At 38.1% G+C, this 15,297-nt stretch overlaps 1 long non-coding RNA gene across 1 annotated transcript; it reads right to left on the bottom strand.

Moving 5' to 3' along the window:
- Positions 1-743: 743 nt before the first annotated feature.
- LOC118627492 lies at positions 744-9,150 on the bottom strand. The gene is made up of 5 exons (XR_004959191.1): positions 9,093-9,150; positions 6,842-6,970; positions 4,038-4,178; positions 3,539-3,624; positions 744-847 (listed from the first exon to the last, which is right to left on the bottom strand). It is a non-coding gene; the product is annotated as an uncharacterized LOC118627492 (long non-coding RNA).
- Positions 9,151-15,297: the final 6,147 nt, after the last annotated feature.

Below are 15,297 nucleotides of genomic sequence, written 5' to 3'. Positions count from 1 at the left end.
CTTCAAGATTTTCAAAAACAGCATTTTCTAGAATAGAAAACCTTGCCATGTTGTTTATATGTTGCATCTACTTTATTTCCAACTTCAGAAAAGCCATATGTATTGCATTTGGGGTAACCATCTTCCACAGTTTGCCTTTCTTTATTGAATTTATCATAAAAATGAGAATAAACTCAAAACTTCAGAAAATACATCTTAATAATGATAGCATCAAAGAGGTTAATATTTAAATTTTTTCTATATGCTCTAGTTAGATAATTACAGAAAACTATAGAAAGAAATTCACTGCAACCATGAACTGGCAACAAAGATTTCTACCTCAGTTTGGCTGCTAGGATGATTTCATACCTCCAGTACTTGTCCACAGTGAAAAAGGTGGTCACCGCAGTGTTAAGATTAGGGACAGCAGCACTGATCTCAGGCCCTGGGAACCCAAGCTCACTGATTTCCTTGGGCTATCCATCCAGCACTGCATGAGGGCCTCAAACATTTTCCTGTTAATAATAGTCAAAGAAAGGTCTTGTTCTTGACAGGAAAGTTATGACCAAGCAACTATACCATGTCCAATGCAAGGAATATGATAAGGTGACATCTAAATTGCAAATAAATCATTTTAATCTATGAACTATAGAATAGATGTTTGTTTCTTTTACCTCTCCAGTGATCCAGACTTTAAGTCGATGAGAGCCAGGTAGAGATTGAGGGCACAGGCTTCAGAATCAGTTACACCAGCTGAAAGCCCAGCTCTGCCATTTATTAGCTCCCTGTCATAGAACAGTGTGCTTTCTCTCACTGATACAACAGTGAGCAAAACACATCAAAATCCTGGTCCTCATGAGCTAACACTCTAGTAGAAAGAGAGAGATAATTATAAAAATAAAAAAAATAGATAATTATAATTAGAAAAATGGAGCAGGAAAGAGGGATAGAGAGTGAGGGGGTCAGGGAGGAGTGCTACAATTTATGTGTGGTGGCAGAGGGCTCACTGAGAAAGTAACATTTGAGTAAAGACCTAAGGGAGGAGAGGCATGAGCTGTGGAGCTACCTGGTGGGAGAATGTTCTCAGCAGAGAGAAAACAGCAAGTGCCAAGGCCCTGCGGTAAGAATGCGCCTGGTATATTTGAGGTAAGCAGCAAGGAGGTGAGTGTGGGTGAAGCAGAGTGAGGAGAAAAGTTACTAATCATAACAATACAAATGGATCATCAGTACCTGTCTTATAGGTTAGATGAAGATTAAATGACATCATAATTGAAGAGCATTTGCATCAGTCCCTGGCACATAGTAAACATTTTATATTTTTTATTAATTCACAATAACTAGCCTACAAAACACCTAGCAAGGCTATGGTGCAAGGCACTCTTATAGGCACAGGAAACAGCACATGAACAATATTGACAAGGACTCTTACATATTAGAAGGAGAAGGTAGACACTGAAGAAAGGTAATTTTGTTCGTTTTTTAAATGCATTTTTATTTTTAGAGAGAAAGGAGAGGGGCAGAGAGAGAGAAACATCAATGTGAGAGACATCGATTGGTTGCCTCCCATACACACCCCAGACTGAGGATCGAACCTGAAACTTGGGTATATACCCTAAATGGGAATCGAACAGGTGACCCTTTGATTTGTGAGATGATGCTCAACCAACTGAAACACACTGGCCAGGGCAAGGTAATTTTGGATAGTTATGTATGTTATTAAGAATATAAAATAGCCCTGGCTGGTTTGGCTCAGCGGTTAGAGCATCGGCCTGCGGTCCAGAGAGACCCGGGTTCGGTTCCCGCTAAGGGCACGTACCTCGGTTGCAGTTTGTCCCCGGCCCTGGTTGGTTGTGCAGGTGGCAGCCACTCGATGTGTCCCTTCACGTCGATGTTTCTCTCTCTCTCTGTTCCTCTCTCTCCTTCCCACTCTACCTGAACAAAAAATGGAAAAAAATGTCCTCGGGTGAGGATAAAAAAAAAAAAAAAAAAGAATATAAAATAAAGTGATGCTATAGAAGTATGAGGGCAGGCTAAGAGGATGAACACTTTTAGCTGAATGTCAAGGAAGATCTCTCTAAGGAGATATAGTTAAAAGTTAGACCAGAATGATAAGAGCAGTTCAGCCATGTAAACATCTGGAAGCAGAGTATTTGTCTAGGCAGAAGAATACGAAGCACAAAGGCACTGGGGTAGAAACAAGCTTCTGTTCAAGGAACAGAAAGAAACGTGTGCTGGAACACAGTCAACAGACAATGGTGGGAAAATCTGAGCTGGAAAATTTGCAAGATGACAACTTGGGTTTTTTTTTTCTCAGGCTATTTCACTGGATACCTCCAAAAGTAGATATTAGGCCCAAAATTTGGCTTACATGTCCTTAAAGAAAAAAAAGTTTCCCCTTGTAATAATATAATGGCATCAAAGTGTGAAGTTTTGCCCTGGCCTGTTTTGCTTAGTGGTAAGAGCATCGGCCAGAGGACCAGAGAGTCACAGGTTTGATTCTGGTCAAAGGCACATACCTGGGTTGTAGTTCAGTCCCCAGCCCTGGTCTGGGTTGTGCTAAGGCAGCCAATTGATGTGTCTCTCTTACATCGATGTTTCTCTCTCTCCCCCTTCCACTCTATCTGAAGATAAATGGAAAAATATCCTTGGGTGAGGATTAAAAAAAAAAAGTGTGAAGTCTTAATTACATATCTATGAAGTTGGGCCATTAAATGATCCCTTTTGTGGATCTGAAAGTAAGAAGATAATGACCCAACTTGGTCCCCTGATTTGCTTTAAATAGTCTCTGAATTCTTTTCAAAAACAGAATAACTATTAATATGCTAGTTTGTTGTCTAGATAAAATTGTGGTAGAAAAGAGTCTTCAGATCATATACTCCAGTTGAGCGCCTCCTGGAGCTGTAGCTCTCCCCTGCCTTCCCCAGATCACCCAGGCTTCTGGCTTGGTCCTGACACCTGTTCCCTGTGTTCCTCTAGCCCCAAGGACTGGTAGAGGCTTTTGGTGTTGCTATTTTTTAGACTGTTTCACTCTTTCCTGTTTAGCTTCTTAGCTCTTCCATCACCTGCTGAACTTAATTAACATCTGAGTGGTTTCTAGTTCTGGGTTGTATCCTGACCAATACAATTGACAATATGGAAATTAAAATGGGAAAACAGTAATACATTTTCCACTCCCAACCATCACTGACTTACTGAATCCTCTTATATAATTTAATGCCCATCTGTATGTATATGTTACAAATAAGCAAATAAATTATATATAAATATGATGTCTTATTCTTCATTAATTAGATTATGCATTCATTAGATTATATATGTCAACTAATAAATCTCCCACTGCTAAGAGAAAATTTTCACACAAAATTTGGAATGAATTTTATATAAATTATATGAATTTTAATGGGATAGTTTTATAAAATGGCATTCTGTAGTCAGCACCAGCCATATACTTGCTAAAGTGTAATGCACAATTATAAACCTTTCTTCTGAGATGGGAAAAAGATTTGGAGAATCTTAAACTAGAAGTACACAGATAATTTAGTTATTATAACATATTCACCTTGAGATAAGGTTAAAAGTTTGGATGAGAAATAAATGGAAGCCAACTTGGTCATCCTGATTCCTTCAGATCTGGACTTCCACAAACTGTGGGGAGAAAAACAAAACACTCCTAATTATTACATGTCTGAAGACTGCATTTTCCAAAAGCGATGCCTTGAAAACCTTTCCGTGGATGTCAGAGATGTTCCACCAATATTAATAGTAGACGGAAGAAAGGGAAGGAGGGAAGGGGAAATGATTATGGTCAAATAAGTTTAGGAAATATTGAGTTAAAGAACTGTGAAACAGTTTCATTCCTGGGGAATTTAAAGCTTTATGACTTGAAAATCTAAAAGAGGGTTTGAACTTGGAGTGATTCCCTCAGTTATTTGAGCCTAGAACATTCTTTTTGGGTTGCTCCTTGAAGCACTGGAGTTCAACAGTGCACTGATTGGAAAAGCTGTTCAGGGGATTTAGCAAGGCAGATGAAAAGTTCTGTAGTGAGAAGAAAACCAAACCTCAGCAGACCACAGAAGGCCTAGATGCCTGGATCTTTCTCTTGCTTGGGTGGGTCCATATCATCAGTTGGGAAACATCAGGGCCCCGGGGTCACTGGAGCAAAGGCCAAATTCGTGTGCAGCCAGAGCAAACAGGTTAGTCTATAAAGAAACACAGTGTTGATGATCTAGGTAAATGCCACACAAAATTAGTTCTTTTAAAGATTTTTTACATGGATTGTTTAAGCCTTATTAATTACACCCCTCCCCTGTTATACATATTTAGGGAAGAAAGACAAAAACCAAAACCTGTAAGGATCTTGGCAAGTGACCCTGATATAACACAGTGCCCAAGGGGTGTAGGTTGAAGCCACTGAAATTACATAATTGATTTCGTTGTGCCCTTTGACCCTCAGTTGTAAAACATCAATGAATTATGGAAAATTCAGAGAAAAATTATGGTCACTTTACTTTTACCAAAAAGTAGACTATATGGCCACCACACAACTGTATAGTTATATCAAAAACCTAGTTAGTTTGGGATATGTAACAGAAGTGGTGGATACTGTACTGGTGGTGGCTTTGGGCCCTGAGCCAGACAGACCAAAGCCTGGGAAGTGGAAATAATAAACATCAGTCTTATAGGATTTGTGAGACAATTTCATTGTGAAGCACATGACACATTCTAAGAGTTCAATAACTGTAACAGAAATTGGCTTTTGTTGTTTATATTATTAATATCCAAAGCACCCAGCAAATAGTGCTTAATGTACAGTAGCTACAAAAGATTAAAATCTGAATTAATGATAACAGAGTTTAACCAAAGTTTATTTTGGCACCATGGAAACAATTTCTGAGTTGCAAGCAATCATGGACACATAAGGGAAATTCAAGCTTGAGGCTTTAGGTTGTTTTAAAATATGTAGCAACATTTACATAAAAATGATGTGTGTCAAGAACAGCAATTCTTGTTGGTTCAGGCCAGCCTCCTGGCAGAAAGTGCTTGGCAGACAGAAGTATTGGTATGTAGTTTGTATAAACACACCCCCTCCTGATGCCACATTTGCCCAAGTTAGGGAAGTTTTTACAGCACGCCTTTCTAATGCTTATTAAGTATCCTATGAGGGATATATTTTATATGCCAAATTGGGCTCATCATGACACATTCTTTTTCTAATAAAAACGTAGAGAGAAATTAGACAGATATTTAATGCCTATGTTGGCTACCTCTTAACATGATATTTAGTTTACATGTTAGTGAAGAGTATGAATATAATATAAAGCAGCAAAACATGAAATAGAAATTATTGTTTTATATCTTAATATATGACACTATGTTTTATTTGTGAATCACTATAAATTATTCCACCACCCTGAAATTTAAATGATCAACAATTGGTAAACTTTGTTATACTTTCTTTGACCACAGAGGGGAAAAAATGGAGTCAAGTCAAACTTTACAGTGTTACCACACAGTCTGTGTGATGTCACCTCAACCTTCCAAGACTTCAGAAAGCATTTTGGTTGATTCTGTTTTACTGCCTTAATTGCCTTTTGGGGATATGAGATGCTTTGAGCACTTATATATATGAAATGGATTCCACAATTGTCTCCCAAATGGGGGATTTCTGTTATTTTGGCCTCTCTTCAAGGTCAATGAGTACACAAATTCAGGAATTAGGATTACACCAAATCCTAACTGAAGAACACTCATCTTTTCTGTTGAAATTATTTGTCCAGAATTTACATCATTGAAGTGAACATCACCACTCTGACCCTCACTAGGAGGAAAGGCATGAGCCAGCTGTCCAAAGGACCCATCAAATGGGGGAGAAATCTCCATATTCTCAAAGGGAAAAAAACTCAGCCCTGGCCAATATGGCTCAGTTGGTTAAAATGTCGTCCTATACACCACAGGGTCATGGATTTCATTCTGGTCAGGGCACATAACCCAAGTTTCAGGCTCAATCTGTGGTGGGGGCGTGTATGGGAGGCAACCAATCAATGTTTCTCTCTAAGGTCGATCTTTCTTTCTCTTTCCCTCTCCTTTCTTCTCTTTCCAGAATCAATGAAAAACATAGCCTTAGGTGAGAATTTTTTTAAAAGTCATATTTTCAAAGGGAAAAGTTTCAGATAATAACTGGAAAAATAGTATAGACAAGAACAAAACCTTTGTTATTTTGTATAGTGTACTGAAAAATGGGAAGGCTTTGATAAAGACAATAATTTTGCTTTTTTCGCTTATTGTCTTAGGTGCTTCGAGAGTCACAGGATTTGGTGCAGATATGGTCAAGTCCAAGAACCAAACCATGCACAACTAGTCCTGAAAATGGAACAGATATTACATCAAGAAACCCCGATCACAAAGATAGACCCCCAAGTTCCTGAAGACCATGAACTTTGCCAAGAAGCCTAAGAAGGGCCTAAAGAAAAGCCATTTGTAAAGTTCAAGGAAGTCAAGCCCAAGAGCCCAAAGGGTGGCGGCCACAAGCTCAATCGACTTGCCTACATCAATCACCCCAAGATTAGGAACTGTGCTCATGCGGACATTGCCAAGGGTCTCGGGCTCTAATGGCCAAAGTCCGAGGCCAAGGCTGAAATCAAGGCCCAGGCTGCAGCTGCAGCTCTGGCTCAGCTTGAGTTCCCAAAGTGCCCAGTCCCCGATGAAGGCTCCCATGTAGAAGCCTCTGTCTGCCAATGTGAGGACGGAAGGACTGGTGTGACCCCTGGGCTGCTGCCAGCATGGGGCTGGTGTCCTCCTGTGCTATTTGTACAAATAAACCTGAGGCAGGAAAAAACAACAACAATCCTTCCATCGTTATTACCTTGGCTTTCAAAGAAGATCATGATGTCAGCAGTGTCCCAGAAAACTCTAGTAAAATTGAGTTGGTTCTCATTGCTCCAAACCTTGAATGCTGCTTCGACAGCAGGGTCCACAGTTTCAGGGAAAAGATCTGAAAGTGTAATTCCCTATTCTGAATAACACTCATACACACAGAGGCACTTCAGTAAGACCCAATGTGAAATTTTAAAGATTATTGTATTTTTTAAATCTATTGTTTTGATGATTCATTTTATTTCCTTATAGAATCAGAAATCTAAGGTACATCATGGTGTATTAAATTTTCTTCAGCAACAGCCTTACTTTTTATGTGTTTACAAGCATTCTTGGTTAAAACAAATATAAACTGTACTATAATTACTTAAGATTTCAAAACTACACCCTGGGCGGTTTGGCTCAGCAGTTAGAGTGTCAGTCTGAGGACCAGAGAGTCCTGGGTTGGGTTCCCGCTAAGGGCACGTACCTCGGTTGCAGTTTGTCCCCGGCCCCGGTTGGGGTTGTGAGGGTGGCAGCCATTTGGTGTGTCTGTCTCACATTGATGTTTCTCACTGTCTTTCTCCCTCTCTCCCTCCTGCTCTATCTGAAGATAGAGTAAAAATGTCTTTGGGTAAAGATAAAAAAAAGATTTCAAAACTACTATAAGACATTAATACTTTTGAATAAGGGTGCAAAATTCCATTTGATATAAATAAGTTCAACGTTGTCTTAATTTTATTGAAGTGCTAGGCAAGAGATAATTGAGTATAACTAATAAGTTAACATTCAGCCTATGCTACATAAGTGATATATAAAAGATTAAATTGGTGGTCCAGAGTTCAGAGGCAGCACATTAAAGAAATATTATTATATAAAAAAGTGTTAAAGAATCATTAAATTCATAAATAATTGGAAAGAATTAGCTATACATTCTAACTTAATTTGCCTTTCAAGTAAAACTAGACATTAGCCCAGAAAGACATTAAAGTATGTCCTTTCTCCAACATTTTGCTAAATGAGGTCTATATATGCTATGTAAAATATATACCTATATCAACAGCTTTTAAATCAATAAGATTTTTACTTTAAAAGTTATTCATTAGTAGAGAAATATCTTTCTGATGTGCTTGAGATTGAGTACAAAAATATTTCTTGCTCATCTGTAGATTCCCAGAGATTTTTACGTGTTAAGCACTCAGTTAAAATGTGTTCAATGGATGAACAAATGAATAAATAAATGGATTCATATAAAGGCCAGACTCAAGGTATTATCTACAATTTTCTTGCTGGGATTAGCTCATGTCTTAATCCTATGCTTTGCTTGAGTTGAAATTTAGAATCTCACTTGAGAAAGAATCGGCTTCACCTAATAATATAAGTTCAATATTTGTTGTTTTTGAACTTTTGAAATTTTCAGGAAAGTGATCTGTTGTACCACGGTACTGTTGTTAAAAGGCAACTGATGTTAACTGTTCCTTAAAATTCAATTCTCATTAAAACTTATTACAAGGAAAAAAATTAAAACCATTAGTTTTCTATCATATTTTTAACAAAAAATTATTTTTTCTAAGATATTTTAAGTTACCTTGAGAAGATTTATTAGCTTAATATTCAAGTGACAGGGATAAGGCATGGTTTAGAATACATAAGAATGTTATTTGGGTACAACATAGATTTATAGACTTCAAAAAGACCTCCAGAGATCATCTAGCCTGTACCTATATATTACATTGGAAAACAGGTTCAAAGATATTAAGAAACTTCCTCTAAATCACTCCAATAGAGAATATTGATCCTAGGATTAGAATCTCAGCCTTCTGAATAGGATAGTCCAGGATACTATATTTTACCCCCAAACTACTTCTTAACATATAAAAATATATGATCTGTCAAAGCTGATCCTGTCAGCTAAAGTACCATTACACACTGTACAAAGGAAAACTTATGAACCACCTGTAGGTCAAGTTATCAGTTAGCCACTTCATTTTCTTATGGAAATATATATTCCACTATACCAGTGACCCTAAACCTTAGCAGCTTCATAAAATTTAAAGTTTCAGAATCCAGTTGACTGCGTATAGATCAGAGAAGGCTGCATATGCTAGAGTCTATTTCCCAGGAGCTCATATTTCTCTTCTGCCCATGTATTGATCTCAAGGAAAGATGATAAAAGGCTTTCAAATAGCACATGACTGTGCCCATTATTTGGAGAAACTATATACTAAACTAGAAGAATGGCAAGAGGAGAGGACTGTTACCTCTGCAGGAAGCAATTCGGCCTTGGTCAGGCAATCCTATTGTCCGGCAGTAGATGAGGGGACTGGAAGAGAACAGGAGACAGCGAGAGCTCAGAACAGGAAGGTGATCAGCACAAACACATTGCCTTTGCTGCTCAGGACCTTCATCTGGGAGTGAGGATTTGGAGGGAGATACTTTGAACCTCATTTAACTGGTTTTATAGAGTTAAGTGTTGGCATGTGATTCATTTCTTATCCCTATTTTGTTTGTACTACTTTCTGTTCAAGGAAAAAGCAAGAATAGCACATTTTTTTTGTCCAAAGTAAAAGTTTATGGATAAAAACAAAGGCTTCACCCCTTTTTAATGACCTTAAATATTGAGTGTGTGTTTTGCTTTAGGGGGGAATTTTATCTCTAAAATGGCTAAGAGACAGGGAACTTGTAATTTGCCCTCTGGCATAGGAAGGAATGAGAAGAGGACAGAAGAAAGGAGGGAGACAATGGGAGGGAGGGAGGGAGGGAGGGAGGGAGGGAGGGAGGGAGGGAGGGAGGGAGGGAGGGAGAGGGTGGGAAGGGAAGAAGGAAGGAAGGAGGTGGAAAGGGAGGAGGGAAGAGAAAGAAAGAAAGGAGCAAGTGAATAGAAAATGAGGGAAGGAGAAAAGGTAGGAAGAAAAGAAGGTGGGTTACAAAGGAAATGACATTTTTCTGAAGTAAGGAAGGGCCAAGCACTCTCCTTTTGTATTCAGGCTGATTTTTTAGAGCATGGCCCAGAATCAGAGCGAGTCTGTCCCCGAGGTCTAGATGAAGATACGAACAGTACTAGACAGAACTGCAGGCTGGGAAAAATATTCACGACAAGACCCCACAAGAACTACTAATTTGTTTCAATTTGAGACTCATCACCTTGCTGCCAGGACCATTTTAACCACAAGTCCAACCCTAAATGAGATAATATAATCCAGATGTAGGAAATGGAGCCATTTGCTGAGGATATGTGTCAATTTTTTCCAAAACCCAACTTTCTTTCCAAAATTTCCAAGACATTGACAAATGCCAATGATTAAGCAGATTTTACCTCTTCTTGTATAAACATGACCAAGATGAAATTGACCAAGCAAGAGGTTAAAGATAGAATTTTATCTATTTTTCTTTCAATGGTAAGTGTTTTACACATTTTGAAAGTCCTCACAATTTCTGGCTGACTTCAGAGTGCTTTCAGCTTGAAGAGGCAAGTACATTTCATAGTAAAATCAAGACATTCATCTTAATATTTCATTTGCTCCCAGGGCATTTTGTCATATCCAGATTAAAGAAATGATTTGAACCAGTTTGCTGTGTGACTATTCATTATCTTACTGAAGAATCTAGTCAGTTGTTGGGGATGGAGGCAGGACACAATTCCAACAATTAAGATGATTCATTCCCCTTACCCCCACCCCAAACTTAGGCATTAAATCAGGAACCAGTGGTGGTCAAAGATGACCTGCTGATTGAATCTAGGTAAACTCAAACATTCTCAACCTATTTTCTGCTGTGCCAAGTGACCAGCAACATTCATATACAGTGAACACTTCCTTGAACTGCACAGGGCATCACCTATAATTACATGTCTTTCTTTCCAATTCAATGAAAGAAAATACGAGCCCTGGCCAGGTAGCTCAGTTGGTTGGAGCATCATCTATACACCAGAAAGTTTGCTGGTTCTATTCCCATTCAGGACACATATCTAGGTTATGGGTTGGATCCCCGGTTGGGGCTTGTACAGAGGCAACAGATCCATGTTTCTCTCTCACATTGATGTTTGTTTTATTTCTCTCTCTCTCTCTCTCCCCCCTTCCTTTCTCTATAAAATCAATAAGAAACATATCCTCAGGCGAAGATTTAAAAAAATGCTAGAAAGCAGTAAGTGTGACCATTTAATAAAAAATAACCCAGGAAATGATATAACAAATTAAAATATGTAAATTATTTGAAAATATCAGTACTTTATTATTATTCCTCCTGACTCATACAATTCAATAATTTGTCTCCCAGTTCATGATAGCAAAGTGGAGAATTTCTCCCAAATGTAAAATATGAAGATATGAATACTGAAATTAATATAGGAAATTATGTGTTGGAAACCTTCATTTATAAATGGAAAACTAAAAAATATATAAATAATTTGTTTTTATTTTAACAATACCTTATTTTAACAATTTATTGTGAAATTTTATTTTACAAAGAATACATACTTGACAAGTGTTAATACATTTTATGTTCTATAATATGTTTATAAATTTTTAAACTTAAAATGCATTAATTACTTAATTTCAATGATTTTTTAGATACTATAAATTCTGAACATGTTTTAAAAATAAAATATGAGTATGAAACACTGAATTTTATTAAACAAGTACTGAACCACCAGTATTAACATTTTGTTCATTTCAGAAATTCATTGAAACCTCTCAGGTGCTAATGAACCCTCCCATTCTCTTGGTTTTTTGTTGGGTTTTATCATTTTTATTTTCTTTATATAATTCTAACAGAGTAAGAATTGACATATAAGCAAATTTGTCTGAAGCAACATCTAGTATGTTCAGCCTGGGGTCTCTGGTCTGTGAGGGAGAAGAGTAACAGACCAGGTCTGAAGGAATCATCCTTAAGATCACCCAGGGCCCTCTGCTCTATCTCCAAATAGACTAGGAAAACTCTGTTCCTGGTTATATTTCTAATGTAGGTGTCTTTCAGTGGAAAAGAATACATAGATTGTTGAATATTATTCTCTAATAATCCTATTTTTACCTCCCAGTTGTGTTCCTCAACCCAGATTAACTCTGGAGTCCTGATGTATCAGTTTCTTGTGAGTACCTCTGGTCTGCATTGAATTGTTAGGTTCTAAATATGATTTTTAGGGCAAAGGATATTATAGTCATAGAGATACAAAACAAATGATGGTGACCTAGTTGAGCTATATGTAACTACCCTTCCATCCCCGACTAGCCTAACCCATATTACCTGTTATAAAGCATACTTATCTGCTCTTTGCTATGCCATAGAAATGCAATTGCCTTTTTAGAATACACATGTTTGAGTTTCAGGAAATCAAATACAACAAAAATATGACATAGAAAACTCCCTAATCAGGATAGAAGTAATCAGGGAGAGATTTATAGATTTCTTTTTTAGTTGTCTGAAGAGAGTTCTCTGTGAACCTAACCTCCTCATAATTCATAATTGTTTTTCTGTGGGCTAAATATTATTTATAATTTTTTTGTTTTATTTTTTGTTAATCATCACTCGAGGATATTTTCTGTTGATTTTTAGATAGAGTGTAAGGGAAGGAGGGAGAAACAGAAACATTGATGTGAGAGAGACAATTGATTGGCTGCCTCCCAAACGCATCCCTACTGGGGCTGGGGATTGAACCTGCAACCCAAGTATATGCTCTTGACTGGGAATTGAACCCTTTACCTTTCAGTCTGCGGGCTGACACTTTAACTGCTGAGCCAAACTAGCCAGAGCTATTTATAATTCTTTTTTAATTCTGGAATTTATAAAATCAGTGCTTAGATATTACTTAATTGATGGCTAGATTAAACAGATAACTCACCTAAACCCAAATTCAGTTTAAACTGTAAGTATCCATATTCAATTAGAATGTTAGCAACCTAATTATTATTATTATTATATTGACATTAACACATAAGTTTAAAGAAGCTGTTTTTAATCTCCTATAAATGGATAAGATTTTAAGGTACAAAGTGTCACTAAATAATGTGAGTCATGTTGTCTGGCTTCAACTCTAGACATTTGTGGCTTACATTGAATGAACATATAAATGATATGATAAGTTTATGAACTATGCCCTTGGGACAGGAAGAGGGGTGCTGAATACCTTTATGAAACACTTTGAAATTGATTTTTTATATATGATTCACCATCGGATTTTCCACAACCACAAAAGAGAAAGAGGAAACTATACATAACAAACAAATGACTTTCATTTCTTTAAAAGTCACGTCATTTATGGAAGAAAAATCTTAGTTCAGAAATGCAAAATATGTTCAAAGTAAAGTGAACAATTGTACAAACTCACATTTCAGACTATGAGCAATGGCAGTGCTTGAAACATAGAGCCCCTCAACATAGCACCTGAAAATGTCAGTCACAAGTGGACAATGGAAACAGGCACTGGGTTTGATCTCAATGGTGTGACTTAAAAGCTGTGTGAATTTGGCAAAATTACTTAACCTTTCTGAATTTCATTTTCCTCACCTGTAAGCTATCAATATGAAGAACAGAGATAATATAATTAAAGCAGCAGCGCCTTATCCTACATATAGTAGGTTCTCCACACTTATCATTAATGTCAGTTGCTGTTGTTGTTACTGAATATTAGTCAATATTTGTTGAGCATAAGTTATGCATGAATCATAGTACTTAAAGTTATATGCAAGAAATAGAAGATGTGCCCTGGCCGGATTGGCTCAGCGGTTAGAGTGTCGGCCTGCAGTCCAGAGAGACCTGGGTTCTGTTCCCGCTAAGGGCACATACCTCGGTTGCAGTTTGTCCCCGGCCCTGGTTGGTCGTGTGGGTGGCAGCCACTCGATGTGTCCCTTTCACATCGATGTTTCTCTCTCTCTCTCTCTATTCCTCTCTCTCCCTCCCACTCTACCTGAACAACAACAACAACAACAGCAACAAAAAATGGAGCCCTGGCCGGTTTGGCTCAGCGGTTAGAGCGTCGGCCTGCGGTCCTGAGAGACCCGGGTTCGGTTCCCGCTAAGGGCATGTACCTCGGTTGCAGTTTGTCCCCGGCCCTGGTAGGTCGTGCAGGTGGCAGCCACTCGATGTGTTCCTTTCACATCGATGTTTCTCTCTCTCTCTCTCCCTCCCACTCTACCTGAACAAAAAATGGAAAAATGTCCTCAGGTGAGGATAAAAAAAAAAAAAAAAATGTCCTCAGGTAAGGATAAAGAAAAAAAAAAGAAATAGAAGATGTAACCTTTTAAACACAAAACAGGGGGAAACAAGTTGACAGTGCCCTTTACAAAGCAGTATTTCTCATACACACTCTAATGCAGGACAACAGAAATCATCAAGAGCTACCTCTAGGAGAAAGTGAACATACACTAGGTTCTGCAGGGATTTTAGTGAGGGGCTTGTTCTGGTAGAGAAAAGGCAAAGAGCATTTTAGGTGGAGAAAACAGCACATGTGGTAGAGGTACAGAGGTAAACAAGCTGTTTTCTGATTGATAAGTTATGTTCTTGTTTTAATGCATTCACAGCAATCCTCTCCTGACCTTTCTCCTCACCAGTCTTTATCTTTGAGTACACGGTGTATTGGGGTTTGACAATCAAGGCCAGCCTGAAAGGTGGTTGAAGGAGAGATACCCATGTGGTTAACTACACAGGCTGCTGGGATGCTTGGATACAGAGGCCTACACATGATAACAGGCTACCTGCTAGCCAGAGAGAAATAAAGAAAAGGGACAGAAGGAAGTCAGAACTTGCTCACCTGTAAGGGTCAGCATTACAAAGAGATTGACCAAATGGTCAATCAGTGAAGGGATTTATGGAGGCCCCATTACCTTTCAAATATTTCTGATCCTTTAGGCAGCCCTCTTGGCTTTCCCAGTTGGATGGCAATTCTAGTTGTCCAGTAGCCTACCAAAGCCAGTCACTAACCAGGAGACACTGCTGGACTCTCTCTTATCTCTGTTCCGGCTTAACTCTCTACTACCTATACTAACTCCTGACTCTCCCAGCCTGCTTCTTTTCATAGTCTCTGTTTATTTGTGGTTTCAAAACGTCTTCTTATTCTCCTCTTAGTTGTAAGTTTTCCACCCTCCTCTCTCTCTCTCTCTCTCTCTCTCTTCCTGACACACAGTTAAGTCCTCATTTAACCTTATTGATAGGTTCTGAGACTTTAAGCAAAATGACATAACAAAACCAATTTTCCCAAAGGCTAATTGACATGAACAAGAGTTAAGTTCCTATGGCATCTCATCAACAGTATAATAAAATGACATTGAGGAAACCAGAAAACCACGTTATTCGAAGACTTGCTATACTTTAAGAGACAGAATCTTATTGATTCATTTAGATACTCTCCCATACTTGCTCCTGCTGCATAAAGTTTCCTGGCAAGTCTATAAACAGCTACCTTTGGTTCAGGGTCCTGGTTAAAGTACATGGCTAGGATGATGTTATGTTGGTCCATATAAGAATGGCAACAAA

The sequence above is a fragment of the Molossus molossus genome, unplaced genomic scaffold, assembly GCF_014108415.1.
Source record: "Molossus molossus isolate mMolMol1 unplaced genomic scaffold, mMolMol1.p scaffold_m16_p_13, whole genome shotgun sequence".
Lineage (NCBI taxonomy): Eukaryota > Metazoa > Chordata > Mammalia > Chiroptera > Molossidae > Molossus > Molossus molossus.
Note: the sequence above shows the minus strand (reverse complement) of the source record. Positions and strands in the feature narration are given on the sequence as shown.